A 15,650-nucleotide genomic window follows, 5' to 3' on the forward strand; every position below is an offset into this window, starting at 1 on the left:
GTGTGTGTAGGTCTGTGTTTAAAAATATATAAATGAGACATAGAATGCAAGATATATATACAGTATGTAGTTATCCTCCAAATCAGTTGTGTAATCACACTCAATTACATATTAGTGCAGTGCCGGAGGTGTCTATAGCCTTAACACCATGGATAATTTTATTTCCCCAAACAGTTAATATTAAACAGAAAACAAAAACAGTAGATACATTTATATTGAAATTTGCCAATGTCTAAATATTTTGCCTAGTAAAATAAAATAATTACACCAATATGAAAAATCATAATTTAATAGTTTTATCACTCATTTAATATCAAGAGCATGGTTTTATTTTTTTTAAACAATGTCACATAAAAACTCATTTTGAGTATAGTGATTTCAAATAACAATATCACAAAGCATGAAATGTCAGTGTGATATTGCATGCAGTAAAATTAGAGACTGAATACTTTTGCAAAATTCTCAAAATGTGGGTTTCTTATAACAGGTTCCTCTATATACACAATAATGTACATAATATAAATAAAACACTGTAATATACTATTTTTTTTTACTTTGGAATATCTATCTATCTATCTCGCAATTCTGCAGCATATACACTACTGGTCAAACACCACACTTATTTCAGTTTTTCTTCAAATTTAATTAGTTGAAATGCAATGAATGATCTATAATGGTAAAAAGATAAGCAGTAAGCTGCCAGAGGTTTAAATGTAAAGTTTAGGTTAGAAAAAACTGAAAAAAAAAGAAAACTTCAGAATATTACAAATGGGCCTTCTTCAGAGAACCACTGATCAGGTTACAACCTACACTATGCACTAGGATTAAAAGTTAAGACGGAAGTAAAAAATTTAGGGGTAACCGTTGACTGTAATCTGAATTTTAAATCGCATATTCATCAGACCACTAGGACAGCATTTTTTCATTTAAGAAACATAGCTAAAGTTAGACCTCTTATATCATTGAAAGATGCTGAGAAATTAATTCACGCTTTTGTTTTCAGTAGACTAGATTACTGTAACGCACTCCTCTCAGGACTACCCAAAAAAGACATAAATCATTTGCAACGAGTGCAGAATGCAGCTGCTAGAATCCTAACTGGGAAAAGAAAATCCGAACACATTTCTCCAGTTTTGATGTCACTACACTGGTTGCCTGTGTCATTCAGGATTGACTTTAAAATACTGCTTATGGTTTATAAAGCCTTAAATAATCTCGCTCCATCTTATATATCGGAATGCCTGACACGTTATATTCCAAATCGTAACCTTAGATCTTCAAATGAGTGTCTCCTTATAATTCCAAAAGCTAAACTTAAAAGAAGTGGTGAGGCGGCCTTTTGCTGCTATGCACCTAAAATCTGGAATAGCCTGCCGATAGGAATTCGCCAGGCAAATACAGTGGAGCAATTTAAAACACTGCTGAAAACACATTACTTTAACATGGCCTTTTTATAACTTCACTTTAACATAATCCTGATACTCTGTATGTTCAATTCTTCATAATAACTATTCATGGTGGCTCTAAAATCCGTACTGACCCCTACTCTCTTCTGTTTCTTTTTCCGGTTTCTTTGTGGTGGCGGCCTGCGCCACCACCACCTACTCAAAGCATCATGATGCTCCAACAATGATGGACTGAAAGCCAGAAGTCTACGTGACCATCATCATCAGGTCCTTCCATGAAAATATGATGATTTATGTTAGGTAGAATGCCCAGAGGGGACTGGGCGGTCTCTTGGTCTGGAACCCCTACAGATTTTATTTTTTCTCCAGCTTTTGGAGTTTTTTTGTTTTTTCTGTCCACCCTGGCCATCGGACCTTACTCTTATTCTATGTTAATTAATGTTGACTTATGTTTATTTTTTATTGTGTCTTCTATTTTTCTATTCATTTTGTAAAGCACTTTGAGCTACATTTTTTTGTATGAATATGTGCTATATAAATAAATGTTGATTGATTGATTGATTGATAGATGTTCTATAGCAATTAAAGTAAATTAAACCTTGCAAGTTGAAGCAAACAATTTGCATAGGTATTCCAACTTATGTTGATTACTTAAAACCCCAATGTCTGTCTTAAAGCAGAGTTGGAACAGACTGTGTTACTACACCCTCTTAAGTACTTATTGTACAATATTACAGTAATATTGGCAAGAAAATGGCAATTAACAAATGAAAAGAGACAGAGCATTATTACCCTTAGAAGTGTGGAAATTTCATTTAGAGGAACTGCACAAAATATCAAAGTGTCAGTGAGTATAGTGGTAACCTACACAATCCAAAGTCAATTGGAAGAAACTCTGATAGGAAGAGATTTGGTAGTAACTCACAACTCAATCAGAAGGCAAGTTTCTGAGGGTTACCAGCTTGCATGATAGGCTCCTCACAGCACAACAGCTTCAAGCACAGCTTAACAGTGCAGGAAAAATCAAGTCTCACATTCTACTGTGAAGAGGAGACTTTGTGCTGCAGATTTCACAGGGAAGTGGCAGTAAGAAACACATTTCTTAAGGGACAAAATAGGGCCTAGAAATACCAGCTGTGGACAACTGCAGACTGGAAGAAAGTCTTATGGACAGATGAATAAAAATTTGAAATCTTTGGTTCATCACACAGGGTGTTTGTACTGTTCATCATGCAGGTTGTCTGTACACCGTTAAGTTGGTGAAAAGATGGTTCCTCAGTATGTGACACCAACTGTCAAACAAGGAAGAGGAAGTGTGATGGTCTGAGGTTCTCTTGATGGAGGCAGAGTTGGTGAGATGCACAGAGTGGCTGGCATTCTGAATCAAAAGGATTATCACAGCATTCTGCAGCACCATGCAATACTTTCTGGTCTGCATCTAGTAGATCGGGGTTCATCCTAAAGCAAGACAATGTCCCAAAACATACCTCCAGGCTATCTCAGAACTACGATGAAAGAAAAGAACAAGAAGGTACACTCAAAACATGGACTTGCTAGCACAGTCTCCAGACTTAAACCCCACTGAATTAGTTTCAGATGAAATGGACAGAAGGGTGAAAGGAAAGCAACATACAAGTACAACACATTTGTGGAAATGTCTGCAACAGTATTGGGAAGATCTTTCTGATCAATATTTGATTTTCCTTATAGAAAGAATGTCACGTATGTGTTTGGCTGTTATATCAGCTTTATGCTTCATGATTCCTTGACCTATTTTTTATTTGCCATTGTTTATTTGTTCTATGCCTTGATTTCGTGAATCACTAAGACATTAATCTGTGTGCATTTTTATAAAAACTGAAAAAAGTGAGGTGTTCTAAAACTTAATTGGTAGTGCATATAAAATTACTGTGTATAGTCTTGTCTTTCACCTCATCAAGTTTGAACACTGTTGTGATGTGAGATTTTGCATATAACTTGATAAATGTTTTGTATGTCTTTATTTATAATTTAGGCAAACCAATGTAATTTAGTGTTACTTTGGTGAGGGGACAGGATTTAGGGGATATGTCTTAAACCAGTTTGATGAGTATTTCTCTGATAAAGTCTTTCAACACCCTCACATAAAGCCAGGTTAGTTTAACATATGGTCTTGGGGGGGCAGGAGATAAGATGTTCTATTTCACCCATTGGTCTGAGGTATGGCTGTTTGGAATTGGCTTGTCTCAGAGGCCTTCAAGTACCATGATATCCTATTCGCTGTAGAGAGTTGGACAGAAAACCTATAAATTTGCTTGCTCAACCACATCCTCTCTCTCTAAATAACATATGATGAAGAAGCATCTCTCTTGCTAACCTGTGATGATAAAGACAACACAATGAAGAACACAGCTTCAGCCATATTGAACAGACATGCGGCTGAAAGCTGAGCACCAACGATGCCTTAACTAGAGACATTTTAAATAACTACAAGTCTGTGTGCCACCTGAATTACACATCACCATTTTATCAGGTTGTATGGTTGCTAAAATTCAAATGTACTTTGCATTTTGTTATTATTTATGAATATTATCAGTAACTAGCAGAATACCCGCGCTTCGCAGCGGAGAAGTAGTGTGTTAAAGAAGTTATGAAAAAGAAAAGGAAATATTTTAAAAATAACGTAAGATGATTGTTAATGTAATTGTTTTGTCATTGATATGAGTGTTGTTGTTATATCTATCTACAGGTATATATATATATATATATATATATATATATATATATATATATATATATATATATATATATATATATATCAAAATACCCGCTTGGCAGTGGAGAAGTAAAAGAAAAGGAAACATTTTAATAATAGCGTAACATGATTGACAATGTAATTGTTTTGTCATTGTCTTGAGTGTTGCTGGCATAAATATATATATATATATATATATATATATATTTATATATATACACACAGACACACACACACACATATATAAACATATATATATATACACATCATATATATATATATACATATTTACAGTTATATATATATACATATATACATATCTACATATATACTGTATATACACATATATATACAAATCTACATATATATCTACATATATATTAGGGGTGGGACTAGATTAAAAAATTAATCCAATTAATTAGAGGCTGTGTAATAATTAATCTTGATTAATCGTATGTAATCGCACATGTAAATTTGCCCCAAATCGCAAATGTTTTTTTAATTTAAAAGGGTTTTAGTGGGCGACAGAATCAAATAATAGACATGGACATGAATATTGTAAACTCAAGCTCTTTTAATTTCTGGGAAAAAAAATGCTTTTAAACTGCATTTGAATTCAAAACAGAAAAAAAAATATCATCCCTGGTTAAAATTGGGCAGACTTAAAGTGGTAGTTTAAGTACTTTAAGTACATTTTCAGAATGGTATTGTCTTTAAATAATAATAACCAAAATTTCAACATAAAGTGCAGTTTTTCTTCTTAAAAAAATAAGTTAGAAACATAAAAGGTAATTTGACCAACTTAATCTTTAAACTCTGAGTAACCTTAGCCAAAATTATTTTGTACATTAGGCTAAAACAGTGTGATCATTGAACATTTTGTAATTAGATGTAATTAGAATTACTAACGGTCACGGAAGTCCAATGATCCCCAGTAAGAGCCACAAAGTCCGCTTTCTGTAATGCATCTAATTTTGCTTGCTTTTCAGTGTGCACAAAACCATGCTTTTATCAAGGCTTCGCTCGGGTAGTTTTTTTAAATGAATTTTTTGAATGAATTCAGTCGTAGGAACGCGCTTTATTCCGACTCTAACATTTTTGTAGCTGTGATGTGTGCATCAGTGTAATCGATGTACCAAGAAATCATGCATTGACAAAAGTTCCCCTTTGCTTGGAATTGAAAGTGTGATTAAATGCGTTATTTTTTGTTATGGAGTACATGCATCGAAGCTTCTCAGCTGTGCTTGTGCTAAGCAAAGGAAACATTTTAAAAATAATGTAACATGATTCTGCGTTAAACGCATACTTTTTCATACGTCCCAAACCAAGGAGATGCGAGGTTAAAATGAATCGGGAAGCGTGCGTACATACTCAGTACATCCCTTCTCGGGAATCGAACCTCAGATGTCGGCACTAGAGGCAAAGCCTCTACAATTGAGCCACGGCATGTGGCTTGTCTATTTGAGAGTATGTAGATCGGGGTATATATATATTCGCAGTGGAGAAGTAGTGTGATAAAGAAGTTATGAAAAAGAAAAGGGAACATTTTAAAAATAACGTAACATGATTGTCAATATACAGTAATTGTTTTGTGAGTGTTATGAGTGTTGCTGTCATCAAGGATTTGATTATCATTATTTCTTTCAATCAGGGTCGTATTTGTAGGATGTGTTGTGTTCAAGTTACATTCCGTGTTTGTCAATCGTTGTAAAGAAACCGTGTGCTTTGTTTCCGCAGTAGCTGAACTTATGAATATGCTTGTATGTATCAGACGCTTCATATTTTTTTGCTGCCTTCTCAATTTTGTAATTCGGTTTTTGTTCAGCACTCTTTGGAACTGTTGCTTTTTGTCTGTGCACTGCGTCAGTTCACGTGAGCCGCTTGGTGTTCTTGCATCGAAGGTTCACAGCTGTGCTGGTGCCATCTCGTGTGATGTCCACGGCTGTATGTAATGTTAGCTAAGACCCGGCACTTAAAAGTTTCTCTCGCAGTTTCACTGAGTTTGTGCCAAACACCACCCTGACCATCTCATCTTCCTCTGCATAAGCACAGTCCTTCACCCGTGAATATTTAGCGGCAGTGTTTCTATTGGATTGCCGCTGACGGACAGCCTTATATGGGCAGGCACTAAATTACAAACGCCAGCGGCAGCCTGTCTATGAACTTAATTTAAACTTTAGGTTTACGCCGTGCTTTGTTTCCGAAGTAGCAGCACTCATGAATATGGTTGTATATGTCAGTCGCTCGCTTCTTATTGTTTCGCTGCCTTCTCAATTATATAATGCATGTTTTCTTCAGCGCTTTTTTGAGCTCTTCCTGGTTTTCTACCTACTGCGTTGATAGTCAGTTCACGTGATTACGTGGGAGGCGTGATGATGTCACACGAAACCCCGCCCCCCCACGGCCATCCAGCTCAACTCCACTACAGTATATGGAGAAAAATAGCTTCCAGTTATGACCATTACATGTAGAATTTCGAAATGAAACCTGCTCAACTTTTGTAAGTAAGCTGTAAGGAATGAGCCTGCCACCTACACGGGAACTTTGAGAATTAGTGATGAGTCAGTGAGTGAGTGAGTGAGTCAGTCAGTCAGTCAGTCAGTCAGTCAGTGAGGGCTTTGCCTTTTATTAGTATAGATACATTATTTTATGTGTAACTTAAATCCTGCTTGTCTTTATACTACATCTAATTGCCTGAGGTTATAGATATAGAAGGGAAGGTGGGGATAAGTTATATACAGTACAGTGGTAAGTCTGTGAGATTAGGCATTCTAAGGCTACATATTAATAATACAATGGGGGAAACTAGAGCAATATATATATTACTCTACCAAGATACAACGAACACTTAATTCATTCATCATTTTTAATTATATAAATTTGTGCTCATTAAAAATTAGATTAAAAATGTTTTTTTCACTGATTATAAAAATGACCTTTGTCACATACTTACAAATATCTGTGGTAAAAATACTGAACATACTCTCTCTAAACTCAATTACTAAACAGTATGGAGAATAATTGTCGAAGGCATGGCTTTATCTGTTAAGAAATAGTGTGCTACACAGCTTACAAAATAAAAGTTTGGACCAATTATTGACAAAGAGACATATTCTGGCTTACACCTCAAGTGGAACACCCCAGTGATACATTTCATAAACTGTTAGGTAGGCCATTACACTTTACTACACATTGTTATATTAAGTCCATTTGCTTTCACTTGCTATGGTAACTAACATTGCTTTCCTATCTTGTAAATAAAATGCATGATTCTACAAGTAGGAATTGCATGCTCAACTTGAAAGTGGTGAATGCAGAATTCAAATTAACTATGGCAGTCACCCCTCCCCAAAGCAAATAATGATCTAAGACACACACCCGAGATATTAACTGCACACTACTTATGGCCCAATGACAATGTGGGAGAAAACAAGGAAGCAATAACAAGCACAAGCTGAACATGCAGGCTCCATGTAGGGAGTACTCAGGAAGCAAACCCATGTCTACTTATTGCAAGCCAGCAATGCTAATAATGTAACAACATGCCCCCCCAAACACAATAAATTATTAAAAAATAAGCCAGAAAAACAAAATCACATCTACTGCATTTTTAAGGTTTTAACTACATTAGCTGATTGTTATGCAAAATGTACAGCACTCAATAATTAATCACCAGTTTCCTTTAAAAGAGAAATTCTTTAAAAGGACTGTTTACTGAAAAACAATTTTTTTTTTAATCTGGAGAGGCAACTGTTGACATGCTTAATTCATACATTTCTGTTTCATTATTTTGTTTGTTCTCATTTTATGCATGAACACTAATCCATCAACAGGTTACTTGTCTACAATCAGATTCATGTTGAACCTTCAAATCCAAGTTGTCCAGTAATTTAAAAAGCTCTCGCCAGTTGTGCTGATAATGTTAACAAGACAGTGATATATTTCAGATTTATAAATACATTTGAAATGGGTTTCCAAAAGCAACATTTTGGAGATATTTTTTGTTTTGTTGTAGTGTAATTTTTAATATCTAGAGGGACTTGCAGTAATGTTTTTAAACTTAAAATGCAAACACAATTCAAGCACGGAAAAATTCAAAGACCAAAACTGTGTTCACAGTGTCATGTTTTCAGTCTTCTTTTCAATCATTCTTGGTGATGATATCATTAGACCTTCTTCTTCTGCGAAGAATTTTGGTGTCATTTTTGATTCCTCCCTTTCTTATTCTAACCACATAAATCACATTAAGAAACTTTTGTACTTCTATTTATAAAATAGCCTATGTTCATTCATGTCTCTCCTTTTCTGATGCTGAGAAACTTGTCCACGATTTTATTACATACTGCACCAACTACTGCAACACTCTACTGGCAGGTGCCTCTTCTAATCTATTATCACAGCTCCAGTTGGTTCCAAACTCTGCTACAAGAGTCCATACAAACACCTGCATCAGTGAGCAGCACATAATACTCACCCTGCTCCATCTTCATTGGCCCCTTGTGTCTTACAGCATTGAATATAAAATTCTACTATTAACCTGCAAAGCTTTAGATGGTCTTGCACCAGACTACATCAGTACCCTTCTCCATCCCTATCCTCTTATTTGCCCAATAAGATTCACTGATTCTAGTAATCTCATTGTGCCCTAAACTAACCTGAGGTCTATGGGTGGCAGACCCTTCAGCTCTATTAAACCCAATCTTTGGAATACCCTCTGTAAATTAATTTGATATGTTCACTCAATTCATTCAACACATTTATTCAGGAAGGCATTTAACATACCTTGACATTCTGACTTTTCTTTCATTTTACCCTGTCCAGGTACACAGGATGATTTAATTTTTTTTTTCAAAAACGGTTATTTGTTCAGCATTTTCTTGTAGTATTTTGTATTTTTGTATTTTATTCTGGTCTGTTATCTCTTATTCTAATTCTAAGTTTTATGTTTCCTGTATTTATCTTTATTTACTGTTTTATACAGATATTATTAAGTTGACCAACTTTCTGGTATCTTGTGACCTGTTTAATCTGTTCTTAAGCCTGCAGAAAAAGCTGCTGCTATGGACAAAATCTTGCATTGTTCCTGCTTCAAAGCAGGCAGGCGCCTCTTCATCTAATGACTACAGACCACTGACATTACTCCTTACATCATGAAGACCTTTGAGAGGCTGGACCTGGAAAATATAAGTCCTCTTTTGGAAGACCACATGAACCCACTACAACTTGCCTATTGAACAAAAACTGAAATGGAGGATTCAGTTATCTATAGACTTAGACTTACTCTCATCTGGACAAAGCTGGCAGCACTGTAAAGATTTTGTTTTTGATTTTTTACAGTTCCTTCAGTACCATCCAGCCATCCCTGTTGAAGGTTAAGCCCAGAGATATGCAGGAGGATAAGCCTATGGTGTCCTGAATAATGGCCAAATTGAGAGGCAAACCGCAGTTTGTGAGATTCAAGGACTGTTTCTCTGTTATGAAAGTGACCAACACTGGAACAGTGCAAGGAATAGTTTTGTCTCCTTTTCTCTTCACTCTTCTATACCTCAGACTATAAATATAAAATCAGCTCATGTCACTTGCAAAAATGTTCTGATTATTCGGTTCTTACAGGATGTATTGATGAGGGGGCTGTGAGACAGTATAGTGAGCAGAGGAGTCAGGTGGAGAACTTTGTTTCTTGGGGCAGTAAGAATTGTCTGCAACTTTACATCAGCTAAACCAAGGAACTGATTATTGACTTTCACCCTTTCAAACAGCCTCTACACCAGGTCACTTTCAAGGAGTGGATATAGGAGTGGTGTACTGCAACAAGAACTTGGGTGATCACATTAATGAGAGGCTGGACTGATCTTGTACCATAGCTTGTACCACAGAGGAACTATATAAAAAGAGCAGAGCAGGTTTTTTCTTAGGAGATTGCATTCCTTTAATGGGGTAGTGACATCCTTCACACCTTCTTCAACTCAGTGATGGCCAGTGTGATTTTTTGCATTGTGGTGTGCTTTGCCAGCAACAGCACTTGAGGAGACGGCCACTGAATCAACAAACTAATTAAAAGGACAAGCTCTGTTATAGGATGCACTCTCCAAACTGCCGGCGGTAGAAATGATGGAGAGAATGATAACAAAACTGAGAGCCAGCATGAGCAATGCTGCACATTCTCTCTCTGACATGCTAACACCAAGGACTTTCTGCAAATAAATTATTAAGCAGAAGTGTGTCAAGAAACACTACGTAGGATCCTATATACCAATGGCAAAACTGCAGAATGCCACACTGCGACTGAAATTTTTTCTTTTTAGTTATTCTTGTTGATATACTGTATGAAAGAATTTGTTTTTTACCGTAATATAATATTACAGATTGACTGAACTTCTGTAAAACATCAATTTTTCCTCAGGGACAAATACAATTCTATTTATCTATGTAAAAGTTATATTTCCTGTTGTTCATTTTAAATTTTTTGTGAAGCACTTTGAGCTTGAGAAAGGTCTCTCTATTATAAAAAGAAATCCTGGAAAGCAAAAGTAAGGTGACGATACGTGATCTTCTTGGGAGTTCTCGAAAGACATTTAAAAGACCTGCGAGACAAAAGACACTTGCCACGGAGCGTCTCGCGGGGACGTGGAACACGAGATTCTTGCAAGACACTCCCTACTTACAAAAGATATAATACAAAAGCAAATCCATCAAAAAACTATCAGTCGTGTAAATGCACGTAGTTCACACAGATTAAATGCTCTCAACACATATAAAGCGTATAAGGACAATACGGAGAATAGAGACCCAAAGGCGTTGGCGAGAAAAAAAGGCAGATAAGAGATTATGAATCCAGTAAAATTCGAAAGTATTGCAGCGTCCCAGCCAGGTTGCGGTCTTTTTGGTTTTAAGTGACTGTTCGGTCCGATTGAGGGTTGGCGGAGTACAGCACGGAAGACTGATAGCGGGGTATTGATTGATGTGGTAAGGGGGGTGCGAGACTTGGGGGGATGATGGGTTGGAGAAGGTGCTAGAATGTTATGTTTGGGGTTATGAAGTCAGCGATTGTTCAAGTAAAACTTTTGTGACACTTTATCATGTCAGTCGCTACAGTATCAAAGAAAAGATAGAAAAGATCGTATTACCGCAAAACAAACGGTGATTAATCATCAGAACCAGGTGTAATTGAAAAAAGAGCAGGGCAAATCGAGGTCAGAAATAAAAGGCAAAGAGTAGACAACAAAGTATTTTCGCATTCGCATCATCCAATGCACAAAACGTGGATTTACACAATAATATACCATACGCTATGAGAATCTGTGGTCCTGGAACAGTTAAAGCAACGACAAGTTGAATTTCAAAGAATACACAATTCGGTCAGGTGTATATTTATGATCACGGAGAAGCGATGCAAATTTTAACAGGCAAATAAAAGGTAATGAATATATTCCATGAATAACATTACACACCAAAGGAGATCGTGATATGCCATTCGTATTAAAATGTGCACAGTTTACTGTGAGAATAGCTTTTGCTATGACAATCAATAAATCACTGGGACAAAAATTAGAAAAAGTTGGATTATTTATTAGAGAAACAGAAGCAATATTCACTCATGGGCAGTTATACGTTACGTTGTCACAATGTGTCTCCAAAAAATATTGTTTTTAATGAAACTTTAAAGTAAAAGTGCAAATAATGACATTGAAACAATTCCAAAGAAAAAAAAATAAAATTGTATATCCGATTAACCAGACACAGGGGATGGGGAGCGAAGCAAACGGGGGCGAAGCTCCCTAGTGCTTTATAAATAAAATGCATTATTATTTCATTATCTTTTTTCCAGGTGGTCCTCATCAAAAACAACTGTAGCAGTACTTCCATAAAAATATTTAAGTCTAGAAATCTACATTTGTAGGAAGATAACTACAGTTAATTGTGGTCTTCCATTCAGATTAGATTACCTAAACTGTATTAATCCCTTTGGGAAGTATAAGTGCGTTCTGTAGCAGAAACATAAAAAACAAAGAAACAGACGCACAGGGCAAATAATACAATCAATTGATAGATAGATAGATAGATAGATAGATAGATAGATAGATAGATAGATAGATAGATAGATAGACAGATTATATATTGTTGTACTGTAAAACAGCAAAACTCATACAAGTAAACTTAAAGAGTGCAAGTATTTAGTCTGGGATGTCTGGAGTAAGCACTGAATTGCCTGATTGCAGTGGGCAGAAATGGTCCCCGGGGCACTTCTTAACACACCCTGCAAGAATGAGTCTGAAGCCAAAAGTGTTCCAAGAGAGGGCCACCTGTAGGGGATAGAGAGGATTTTTCATGATGGCATCCAACAGCTTCCACTGTGTATTGGGTTTGCTCTGTGATGGTGCAGGCTTTCCTGATAGGTTTGTTCAGACATTGTGTGTCTTTTAAAGTCAAGTTGTTTCCCCAGGAGACTACAGTGTAGAACGATATACTGGTTACTATGGACTTTTAGAACATTTCCAGTAGCTTGTTGCGCACATCAAAAGACCTGAGTCTTCTTAGCAAGTACAATTTGCTCTGACCCTTCTTGTACATTGTCACTGTGCTCTAAAACCTGTCCAATTTGTTGTTTATGTGAACTCCCACGGACTTGTAGCTCTGTACCAGTTCCACCTCCTCATCCTGAATGGTGAACTGGTCTCAGAGGCTCTTGGCATGCTGGAAATCTACCATCAACTCTTCTGTCTTGCGATGCTGTACTGCAGGTGATTCTCGTTGCTTTGTTTTCCACAATTCTTAAGTACTTCACGGCTGATGAATTTTAGGAATTTTTAAAACTAAGTCGTGTAAGTTTTATTGGATCACCTGGCAGAAGAAATGACCAATCTAACTTAACGGTCCCCATGTCTAAATGAAACTCCGTTTGTTTGCATCGTTAACTTTTTTTAGGACTGGAAATGGTGCCAGTCGTTTTGAACGAAAGCTGGCAGGATGCTACTCCCAACTTTTTCAACCGCACCCTTTTCAAAGGGCTTGCAAAAGTAGTCATGCTTCCCGACGACTACTTTTAAAATAAGTCTATCCTACTGAGTACATTGAGAAATTAATCAGAAATTCTTACCTTGACTTCAGCGCCCTCGGGTCATATGTGACATGCTGAGCAAAGACAAACACTCAGGCGCGCTCTTCGTTCGTTCGCTGTGCCCGGAGGGTAATAGGGGGAGTGACGGGGAGGGATCTGCCATCCCAAGAAGAGGAATGCCAAGACTACGCAGCACTCCAGCCTCTGACGTCACGAAATCCCGTAAACTTGCCCTTTAAGGTTTCCAGGGGCTACGCTCATCGTGTCAGAACGAGGCCAATTGACGTCAATTCACGGCTGTGATTGGCTCTCCGTCTTGTTTCCGGTGCAGCGGCCACCAAGGACTGGGGAAAGACAAGCCTGGAGTTTTGTGACGAGCAACAGAGAACGAAAAAACAGCAAATAGTCATCTGAAAACACCAGTAAGTGTGTCGTGTTCCTCTTTAACAAGAACTGAATGAAACAGTGAGCATTGTGCTTTAAGGGGAGCTAAAGTGGGGAAACCATAGCTTCATAAACCGATGATTCCTGTTTGTTGTTATTGTAGTTTCCAAGATGGCGTCACTAGGAAGAGTGAGCTCTGCAGCTGCGGTGCTGGCTCTGTTTACTTTACCTGAGGTTGCACGTTAATAATGACCTCTTCTTTTCATTCGTTCTGCTTTGAACTTGCAGATGTTTGTTTTTCCTCGCTTCTATTCTGTTTTATTTTGTAAAAGATCTGCTGTACTCCCTCTGTTTACCATAAAACATCAGAACCAAAATGGAAACGTTTTGACAGTATGTTTAATGAGTAGTCTTAAAGATGCATTTTACTTTGTTGTTAAGACTGCTAAAAGACCTGTGAAATAATGTTCTGTACTCAATTCACAGTTGTACTGTGGACTACTCTTTTATAAGAATGTGATTATGTAAGGTTGTTGACTATTCATTTAAGAAAAGCAAGTACAGGGTCGTCAGTCTTCTGTAATGTTATGTTCAGCTAACAGTGTGTCATTTCAGGTATGACCCCGATTATTATTATTATTATTATTATTATTTTATTTTCAACTTGTATTTTATTTATGTGGTACCAGTCAAGTTGATACTGCAGATGTTCTATCGCATCTTGTTTCTGTCATCAAGTGTTGGTCTCTGCATTTCTGTAAGGGGCAGACTGTATCAATATGCACATTATTTCTCATTGTACCCGTTTTAGCTTCTTTCTGCATTTTTTTCCTCTCGCATTAACAATTGCAAGATTTCAAGCCTCGTCCAACAAAGTTTATCGGATACACATTTTTTAGATGTTTAAAAGTTTTTTGATGAAATATTGCTAATGTTCCCATTATAGTCTGTGCATTTGTCGTGGGTAATCTCTAATTTACCAGAAGAACTTTAGACCTGAACTATTCAAACATTTGCATGTCGGTGTTTATGATCTGTCAATGGGTTAAAATAAATATTTTAAGCGAAAGTGCATTTACGACAGAATTTAGGAAGCACTTCTTTACGCAAAGATTTGTGGGAATCTGGAAGGAAACCACGAGACACCTAATTGATGCCGAAACCTTGACAACCGTTAAGAAGTACCAGAATGAGATGTTGGGACAGATTAGACATTAGGTAAACAAATGAGCTTGATGGACTGAATGGTCTTTAATGGTTTTTCCACATTTCTTATGTTATTACATATTTTTGAAGCAAACATCACTTTAATCATTGTTAACAAGGAATTCCTTAGAACCCAACTTAAGATGTTAACTTACAAATTGCTGCATAGTTAAATATATAATATGAAGCTTTTTTTAACACTTTCTAAAGTATTGCACATTACACACAAGACTAAATGACAATAGAACTGAGAGGAAATCAAGGGTGTCCTGGACTAGTGGAACTACCTTAAATGTTTGCTTTTAACTGCTGCTTAATCTTGTAGTGGTAAATACTTTCTCATAGTAGCATTTCTTGAGTTTTCTACCAGTATTTTAGCTTTTTCAGCCACCACTTTATTCTGTATTTCTTTGCATTTTCTGTGAAATTTTTAATAAGATGAGAAAACCTAAAAGTCTTCCTCTAACCTTATGACTGTTAACCTTTTTGGTGCACACAGTTTTGCACTGTGGCTTTTTTGTTTATTTGGAATAGTAAAATAACCTAAAAAGTTTATACTTTGTATCCATTGTCGAACCTGCTTAATCCAGAGTTAGGGTTTTAGTGGGTAATAACCACTGTTTCAGTCTTCTGTACAAGTGATTGTTGTGACATGTTAAAAATACAATGTTCCTTGACTTGCTTTTACAACTGTTACTGTTTGCACTTGGTGGTAGGAAGCATTGCAAATTATATATTAGGTAGACAACTCAGTTAGTGCTATGGTTAATAGCTGTATTGTTAATTGGGTGATGTACAGATTATTTTTATGATAAATCGAGTGATATATATATATTTTTTTTTTAAATTATACATTCAAAGT

General features: G+C 36.4%; 2 protein-coding genes across 3 annotated transcripts in view; one reads left to right on the forward strand and one right to left on the reverse strand.

Moving 5' to 3' along the window:
• Positions 1 to 13,351, reverse strand: part of zgc:86896 (uncharacterized protein LOC415190 homolog) — a 46,058-nt gene extending 32,707 nt beyond the window's left edge. Inside the window, exon 1 of one of the 2 annotated variants that reach the window (XM_039739666.1) lies at positions 13,238 to 13,351. The gene's annotated coding sequence lies outside the window, so the exon portion shown is untranslated. The remainder of the gene's footprint in view (positions 1 to 13,237) is intronic. The other variant, XM_039739665.1, reaches the window with a different exon arrangement.
• Positions 13,352 to 13,447: 96 nt separating this feature from the next.
• Positions 13,448 to 15,650, forward strand: part of prkar1aa (protein kinase, cAMP-dependent, regulatory, type I, alpha (tissue specific extinguisher 1) a) — a 58,539-nt gene continuing 56,336 nt past the window's right edge. Inside the window, exon 1 of the mRNA XM_039739664.1 lies at positions 13,448 to 13,620. The gene's annotated coding sequence lies outside the window, so the exon portion shown is untranslated. The remainder of the gene's footprint in view (positions 13,621 to 15,650) is intronic.

Source organism: Polypterus senegalus, chromosome 17, assembly GCF_016835505.1.
Source record: "Polypterus senegalus isolate Bchr_013 chromosome 17, ASM1683550v1, whole genome shotgun sequence".
NCBI lineage: Eukaryota > Metazoa > Chordata > Cladistia > Polypteriformes > Polypteridae > Polypterus > Polypterus senegalus.